The sequence below is a fragment of the Rattus norvegicus genome, chromosome 5, assembly GCF_036323735.1.
Source record: "Rattus norvegicus strain BN/NHsdMcwi chromosome 5, GRCr8, whole genome shotgun sequence".
In the NCBI taxonomy this organism is placed as follows: domain Eukaryota; kingdom Metazoa; phylum Chordata; class Mammalia; order Rodentia; family Muridae; genus Rattus; species Rattus norvegicus.
The window spans coordinates 142,976,277-142,984,793 of record NC_086023.1 but is presented as its reverse complement, the minus strand read 5'-3'; the positions used below and the strand labels follow the sequence as shown (position 1 = coordinate 142,984,793).

General features: G+C 50.2%; 1 long non-coding RNA gene across 1 annotated transcript; it reads right to left on the bottom strand.

Annotated features, from left to right (window-relative positions):
* Nucleotides 1-3,417: 3,417 nt before the first annotated feature.
* LOC120103128 (uncharacterized) lies at nucleotides 3,418-7,806 on the bottom strand. The gene is made up of 2 exons (XR_005505215.2): nucleotides 7,398-7,806; nucleotides 3,418-6,727 (listed from the first exon to the last, which is right to left on the bottom strand). It is a non-coding gene; the product is annotated as an uncharacterized LOC120103128 (long non-coding RNA).
* Nucleotides 7,807-8,517: the final 711 nt, after the last annotated feature.

Below are 8,517 nucleotides of genomic sequence, written 5' to 3'. Positions count from 1 at the left end.
AAGGAAAATTTAGCTCTCAGTTCCAGAAGTTTCCCCAGTCATCTGGCTCCCTGCTTTGGACCTGGGGTGAGCAGAACATCACAGCGGGAGTGTGGAAGGGGCAGCCGAGACTTCAGGCTGCCCCCCAGAAAGCAGCAACAGGGTGTGTCCTTCCAAGGCTTCCTCCAGCAGGGTCACCTCTGACTCTCCACCATCTCCCAGTAACACTGCCAAATTAGAAACCCATTAGGGGCTTGGTCCATCGTGCAGATGGTGCTGGCTTTAAGCTGGGGACCAAGATTTCAACTCAGGAATGTTTTGGGGGGACACTTCAAAGACAGCTCAAAACAAGTGCATTGTTTTTAAGAGAATGAGATAAAGAGCAAGTGGCAGTGACCACGTGTGGCCCACGGAGTCTAAAATCTTTTGTCAGGTGGCCTTCACAGGAATGGTCAATACTGGATCGGGTACAGGGCACAGCAGCAGCCTGGTGGCACCTTGTCTATTTTGGAAAGTGGCAGCTAGTGAGAGGGGGAAGCAATGCTCTCCGAGGCCCAAAGCTGCTCTGTAGCTCTTGGTTGGCACAAGGGTTGGCAGTGCAGATACTCCTGTCAAGTTCTCCTGGGAAGGGAGGCAGGGGTGTGGTTAAGACTTCTGGGGTCGCCCTCTTCCAGAAGTTGGGCAGAAGGGAAGAGCTTGCCCCCAGGATGCTGTTACCCTCACTTTCAGAGGAGCACACCGGCCTCTAGGACAGAGTCAGCATTTGTGAGCACAGAGCAGAGAGCACAGGCCTGAGGGCCCCAGGTCCTAGCTTCGCCTGCCGATTTGCTCCTGAGCTGGCTGTGGCAGAAGGGTCTCTTAGACCATCAGTGACTTGACTCAAGTAGGGAACCATAACTGGTACCAGCTTCTTGTTCAGCCAATGAGGGCCCTGGGCCTCGTGCACAGTGACATAGGGAAGACCACACCAGAAGGGTCAGGCACCATCTTGCATGAGTTTGCAGGAGTGACCCAGTCTGCAAACGGCAGGTTCAGGCTACCAACTCTTTCTAGTTCTAAAGTCCCCATCCCCTTCCTTCTCTATGATGTTGCCTCATGCAGCATGTGGTGGCTCTCTCCTGGCTCTCTCTCTCTGGGGCACCCTCTTCCCCACTTAGAGATGCATCAGCAAGGGAGCTGCATGTCCAGCTTCTACCAGCTCTGCCCCAGAGACTCTGAGCCAGTCAAGTGTGGCAGGATCCAGTCTGCCGAGACAGACTAATGAAGCAATCTAAAAACAATTGTTTGGAACACACAGACATCTGGGTAATAATAGACTACAAGACAACTGACCAGTGAATTTTCTCAGGGCCACTAACAGAGCAAACTCTACCTCGGCACATGCAGAGAGAGCATGCGACTCACTGGGGCTGAAAGCGTCTCTGTGAGAGATTGAGACAGACTCACCGCACAGGCTCAGGGTTGGTCTGTGTGCCTCTGTAGTGCGTTCTCTCTCTCTCTCTCTCTTTCTCTCTCTCTCTCTCTCTCTCTCTCTCTGTGTGTGTGTGTGTGTGTGTGTGTGTGTGTGTGTGTGTGTGTGTGTGAAACGCAGACACATGCTTAACAGCACTTTCGTTTCTCATCGACATGCATGGTACATGTATGAAAGGACACCCATGCAGTTGCCCACTCAGACATATCCACAGAGACACATACGTGCAGATTGTGGCAAAACGTGGTTCCAGTTCTCTACCGCACACTTTCTCATTGAGGGAGTAGAATTGATTTCCCTGCCCTTGACTTTTTCAGCTGTATGTTTTGCTTTAACCAATACATTAGGGTCAGTATGACAGAGTGACCATTCCAAGGCCAGGTCTTAAGAGGCTTCTTTTTTTTTTTTTTTTTTTTTTTGAGCTGAGGACTGAACCCAGGGCCTTGCAATTGCTAGGCAAGTGCTCTACCTCTGAGCTAAATCCCCAACCCCCTTAAGAAGCTTCTTAACCACAGAAGGAGTGTGCCTGTGCAGGCCACTGGTCTCGGCAGGCAGACGAGCCATGAATGGAAGAGAGCTGCTCCCACAGGCCAGCCAGTACAGAAGTATGTGGGCTGAGAAGAGGGGTCATCTTCTAAACCAGTTGGCACCCAGATCCATGTGCCCAGAGACACAACAGCCCCGTGGTTGTGCATACATGAACACCTGCATCAGGGGACATTGCTTTGCACACCCACATTCTCCGGACAGTGGCGGCGCCCACAGCTGGGTGAGGGCTGCCAGTGACACAAACCTGTCTCATTCTCACCTTAACTCCCATAGCCTCTCTTACATCATTGCAGAGGCTAAAAGCGAGAAGCATTTCCCCCAAAGGGATGTATAGCTTCAGAGTACAGAGATTTTCCCCAAAGCCTCCTTTGAGCGTATCTCCCAAGGACCCAGAGTTCATTCCCATCACAGCTTCCTCAGGAGGGAGGAACCGGCTGTCACCTGTGACTTACAGCAAGAACAAAGGGAACTGCAGAAGTGACGTGGGTGGGGCGGGGGGGGGGTGTTCTACTTGTGGGGGCATCTACAGGGCACATGCAAGGTCCTGTTATACTACACCCTGGGCAGTTCCCCCCCAACCCCCAGCCCGAGGTGAGCAGGTATCCAAGTTCCCAGTGAGACTGGTCTCAAGAAACCACACCATGTGAGCTGCCCCTGAGCTGGCCTGGGGTGTTCATATGACAAAGCCTTGTCTGTTTCCCCTTGAGGTCGGATGACTCAAGTTCTGGGCAGATGCCACAGCTTCTTGAACATTAGCAACTGAGTGTGAAATGGGTCCTCTAACATTAAAGGGATGTGAAGGGGTAGGAGAAGAAAACTCAGACTCCTAAACTGAACTGCCTGGATTTTTATCCTATGACCACCATTCATGGCAGATATAGGTCTCAATCTCTCTATCTACAGACTAGAGATGAATGCCACCCCTTCTTGGTAGGGCTTGGGGAGGATGGAGTGGTATGCCCAGCATCAAAGGACATCCCTTAGAGCTTGGCAGGCCTTATTGCTTGGCTGGCAGGCGGGCCAGCAATAAATGGCAATCACCACTCTGACCACTCCAATTAGTTCCTGAGGGCTGGAGCCTGACCTTGGCTTTGCTCGGTGTTGTACATATGCAGCGCCAGAGTCGGGCACAGTGTGCGTTCCATAAAAGTGTTGAATGAACGAACTAATGAGTGAGGCTACAGTCCCAGAAGGAGAGTAAGAATGAAAAGCCTCCAGGGTTGGTAGTGATGTGGTTCAGGGTTGAATTATAAGAGAACAGCTTCTAATAGTCACAGGTCACGATGGTGTGTGGCAACTTTATTTATGGCCCCCTCACAGCTGTGACTTCTGCAATGGTCCAAACACATCTCCCTCTGATAGCGACTGACTCTGTTATGGGGTCGTTTTTGTTCTTGAAGGGACGAATTCAGTCAAAAGACAGTTCGAGCAAAGGTTTATTTAGCAAACCAAAGCGAAGCCAACACTGCAAAGAGAGGAGTGGACTGACTCAGGCTAGAGGAACTTAGTGGGCTATACACTGTGGGTTACGGATACGCTTTGAGAGTATTTGTGAGTTGATTGACACATATATATGACAAGGTCACTCTTTCCCCTCCCAAACCATGGTAGATGGGACCACCCTTTTAGGGAGTTCTTCATAAAATCCTCTAGAAAAGCTCACAGAGCAGGGGACAGGTATCTAAAACCACAGTGCATATCATATTGCATGGTAGTGACACCAGACCTTTGGACAGGGCAGACCCTTTGTTAGTGCACACATGCGGAAAGATGCCTTGGTGAGTTCATTCCTGATCTGGTGGGAACAGCCTCACCACAACTTCAAGATGTTCATCCACAAAGGAGCCACTGGGCCAGCAACAGATACAGCTACCAAGATGGGGCCATGGTTTCCCTCGGTTACCTTATATCTAATTCTTAGCCTGCATGGTACAAAATCCTCATCACTTCCCATTTCAGACTCAGGGAGACGGAGGTTAGCAGTGGACAAGCTTCTCCTTGAAGTCTGACTCCTGGTCACTCTCTACCCTTTCTAGAACTGTGTGAACACATTTGAGACCATCTACTCTTCTTCTTTATTTGATGATGAAGTTAAGGAGAGTGGCCACCTCAAGACCACATCGGGGAAGGGGCAAGACTGAGGCATACTGAACTCAAACCCAAGGCATGTGAACTCTCTGCAGCTGGCATATGGTATAAGGTACATTGTAATTTACCCAGCGCTACTTCAGCTCACTGAGAAGACTTCTCTGATGTGGGGTTGGCCCTCCATCCATTTAAGACCTACCCGTTTTTGTCTCAAACTGTCTTCCAACCATCCCATTCCCCATTGGGTAGTGGACTGGCTTCCATAACTCTACAGCAAGGAGGGAAGAGATCTCAAATAGCCCAAGAATGAAAAATAGTGTGTCCTTGAGAACAGATAGAAGTCAAAACCTGTCCATCAGAGGTTACTATCATCTTCTCTGTGATAATAAAAATTGCCTGTGGTATAGAGGAAACCTGAGCTTCATCCATAAAGTCAGCTCATCAGTGGAGAGAACCCTTATGATCAAGATCTCCAGGGGACTGCCTCTCCTTCCCCAGTGGATCTCTGCTAGATATTTGGATCCCTCCGTTTGATGGCATTCCCTTACTGTTGCTATCTGTTCTTTCCCTAGGAAGCCTCAGCTGTGCTACCCATTGCTCTGCCTTCCACTCTAAGGAACTTCACTGACTCCTGACTGACTCAGTCGGGGTTTCTCTGCCAGTTCCTGCTGGATGCCTTCTGCACCAGATTTGATGATGGTTTTACTATCTGCTTCTATCACTCCTATTCATTCTTTGACGTTGGCTTACTCTATACTCAATAAAGCCACTCATTCAAAGCAGATAGTATGGCCACCATGGATCATTCTCGGGGCGCTCCAGAACAGTCTGAAGACTGGCACTGACAGCTGAAGACAACCAGTGCCTAAGCCTCAGGCATGGCAAGAAACCATCCGTGTGTGCACGTAACTTGAAATACCTGGGTGGAGAAGGAAACTTGTATCCCTCCAATCAGCAAGCATGCACTAAGCGCCCACTGCTTGCCAGTCTCTTACATAAACATCTGGGCTTATAAAGATGAGGTCACAACCCTATTCTGGTCAGTAGATACTACCCCCCAGTCCTGGCAGAGCAGAAAACCAAGAGCTCAAAGCCTGAAGCATGGTGGTCTACATCCCTCCAAGACCTGTCCCCAGTGACCTACCTCTCCCAGCTATGTCACCTACTAAAAGGGTTCCACAGTGTTGCCCCAAAAGACTGTCAGAAGTAGGCTAAGTGTTCAGACACGTGACCCTGCAGGGGACATTTTGGAACTAAAGCAGAGCGGGAAGTGAAGGTTTATTCTGCTCATGGATTCAGGGGTTCTGTCCACTGTGACAAGGAGGGTGAGAGAACAGTTCATACCATGGTGAACTGAAAGACAGTGGAGCAGTAACCAGAAGGGTCCGGGGCAAGAAGCAGCCCATAAAGATGTCCCCAGTGAGCAACTTCCTCCAGTTAGGCCCGTCTGTTACAGTTGCAGTGCCTCCCAACACAGATTTTCTACTCCATTAGTGGCTTAAGTCTTCCTTAGGTTAGAAACTTCATGACTGATGGAAAGATCTTCAAAAACAGGTCCTAAACTGTGCTTCAGGAATCCTCTGAGCATTTCTCCACCTGGTCAACCTGGCAATCAAACTATACAGGCTGAGAACTGGCATGTGGGACAGAAGGAATAAGTGACTCTCAAGCTCTGGGCTTCCCCAATCTCCAAAAGTCAGGAGATCATTATAAATCTACAAAAGAGAGAGGGGTTGGGGAGTGGGGAGGCAGATGGAGTGGAGAATCCGGAAGATGGGTGCAGCCAACCTCTGCTGCCCCTGAGGCTGGAAGACTGAATGATAGCTTTGGCATGCATGTAGGTTGAGGGAAACTGAGAAGGGAGAACATGGAAGCCTGGTAGCCAGGTTTGAGAAGGACATGGGAGAGAGAGGCCATGACAGTTTGGATAGTGGCTGCCATCTTTAATCCGCTCCTGTCAGAGTTTTGCTGTCAAGGGAAGTAGAGAAATCAAGGGGACCTGGGCAAGAGAGGGCCAGAGATGGGCATTTTAAAGATGGGCTATGTAATTAACTGTGTTTGTGGTGGAATGAACCACCCAGTCATGGCAGAGAGGGAGATAGAAGGACATTTACACTGTGGGCAGAGGTGAGAGGTCAGGGTGTGGGGTGGGGCTAAGGAAGCCCACCTCTGAGAGCTTTCATATTTCGGGGAAATAAAGACCAAGGTCATCAACTGACCTGAAAGCCACCAAAGACAGCTGTGGGCCATTCATCCTTGGGTCCAGGCAGAGTTGCCGACTGTAACTTGCTGCACCTTTCTTACTTAATGGGGACAATGAGTGTCCATCTCCACAGCATGGGGAGTGTTCCCGAAGCAGCTCACACTGCACTTTCCCAGAAGGACTTTTCCAGAATCAAATTCTGAAAGTCCAGGTTGGCCTGTCCCAACTAGAGCAGGCAGGAGGCAGCAGGTGCAGGATCCAGCAGGAGTCTCCTGCAGGGATCTTTCTGGAGGCGATGCCTGCAGCCAGCCCTGCTCACAGCCAGTGACAAATCCTGTAGCCAGGGCCACTTTGTTGTTCTGCTAAACTATATGATTACATGTGTCAGTCCCCTCAGAGCAGGAAAGCCCGTCTTCCGGTGCCTCCAGGTGCCTGTGCTGTGAGAAAGAAGAAACAGCTGCTAGCTCAAGCCCTTGCTCCCTCCCAGACCCTGGCTTCCAAGCATGGCTTCCTACAACCAGTGGCAGTGAGATGGGACAGCACGGAGACACATTCCAACTTCAGCAACTGCAGTCGGTGTTTAGGAAGCTGGCTCTGCCAGTGGCTTTCCCCCACCCTCATACATGGAATCCTAAAAACAGCCACAAGCCAGCTTTGATATTGCCTGCATTTTACAATGACAGCTGGCCCTGTGGCTCAGAGAAGTGATGTAAGGGGTTCAAAGTCACCCAGCTGGGAAGGGGTGGAGCTAGAACTGGAAGTCAGTACAATCTGTTGATGAAACCTACATCTTAAACCTTGGCAGACCCTTCTTCCCATGAGGACAATAGAACCTCAGAGGACCCAGGGAAGATGTCCTTAGTTTTCCCCCTGGGAGAGTCTTTCAGAAGAATTGGCAGCAGTCCCCTTCTCTACCCTTTTCCTCTAGTCAGTATGGCCAAGCTCATACTGTCTGGGTTTGAGTCTTATCTTAGCTGTTTATTGCCAGCATGAGCTTGGACCCAGCATACAAACCTCCCTCTGTCCATCTCTATAAAATGGTCCTGACACATCACCTCTCTCCCAAGGGGATGCAAAAGCCCCTGTCATGCTCAGGTGTACCCTTACCCTCTCCTCACTCTCCAACCAGGCCAAGGGCAAAGTCAGCCATCTCCTCCTTGGTCCCGGACCCAAGACTATAACAGATGCAGCCTCCCAGGTGGATCACGATTCTTCGTTCACCTCTGTCTCCAGATCTGTGTAACACAAATATCAAGAAGAGAACGCGTTTCACCTTGAAGAAAGGCTTGCCAGGAGCTGGGAGTGAGGTGCAAAGCCCTCGCACCCCGCCCCCACCCCAGCTTGGTAGCAGCGGCAGGCACCTGTTCTCTTTGGAGGAAGCTAGGAGCTCTGCTGATGCAGTTGGAGTAAATGCAAATTGGGAGTGGGTGGAGACTGGCTGCCAGGAGCAGGGAATGTGAGGGGTGAGACGTCAGTGCTGCTGGGAGAGGATGTGGTGCCAGTCCAGAAGCCGAGCCTGAGGTCAGGGCTAGAGAAAACAGATGAGAAGTCCCTGAAGACAGAGGCAGCAAGGAGCCAGCCTAAAATCCCAACACGTAAGAGGTGGAGGTCAAAGGATCAGGAATTCAAGGCCATCCTTAGCTATAAAGAGAACTGAATCCAGCAAGTCCCTGTTTCAAAGGGAAAAGAAAGTTCTGTAGCAGGAAGAACCAGAGAGAATATGGAAGCCTGACAAGTTAGAATCTGGGTGGAGGCTGGATGGCCAGAGGTGGCCACCAGGTCCTGCAAAGACCAAAGGACACAATGTTCTTGGAGACAAGTTCAGTTGGCAGGCCAAGACTCTAATGCTACCTAGACATGGGAGAGAAGTAGGTCATTTGGCTCTGTACCCAGAAAGCCATTTGCCAAGGATTATTGTAAACCTTGTGTCGGGGAGGTCAGGGCTCTAGGAGGCCTGGCTATTAAAAAAGAAGCCTATATTTCTATATTGCTATTGTATGGCAGGCCTGAGCCCTCACATAGATGATCCTGACTGATGACCATGGTTACATAGGACTTTGAGATGTCCCAGCAGGTCTACCAAGCTTCTTGTAGAATATTTCCAGTGATACATCATGGCTCCCCCATGCCTCCTGCCCCCAAGACAGCTCAGAATACTGGATACTGAAAGTGGGAGTTAGATGCCTGTATTCAACCTAGAGGTGAAGTGGCTGGAATGGGATAGAGA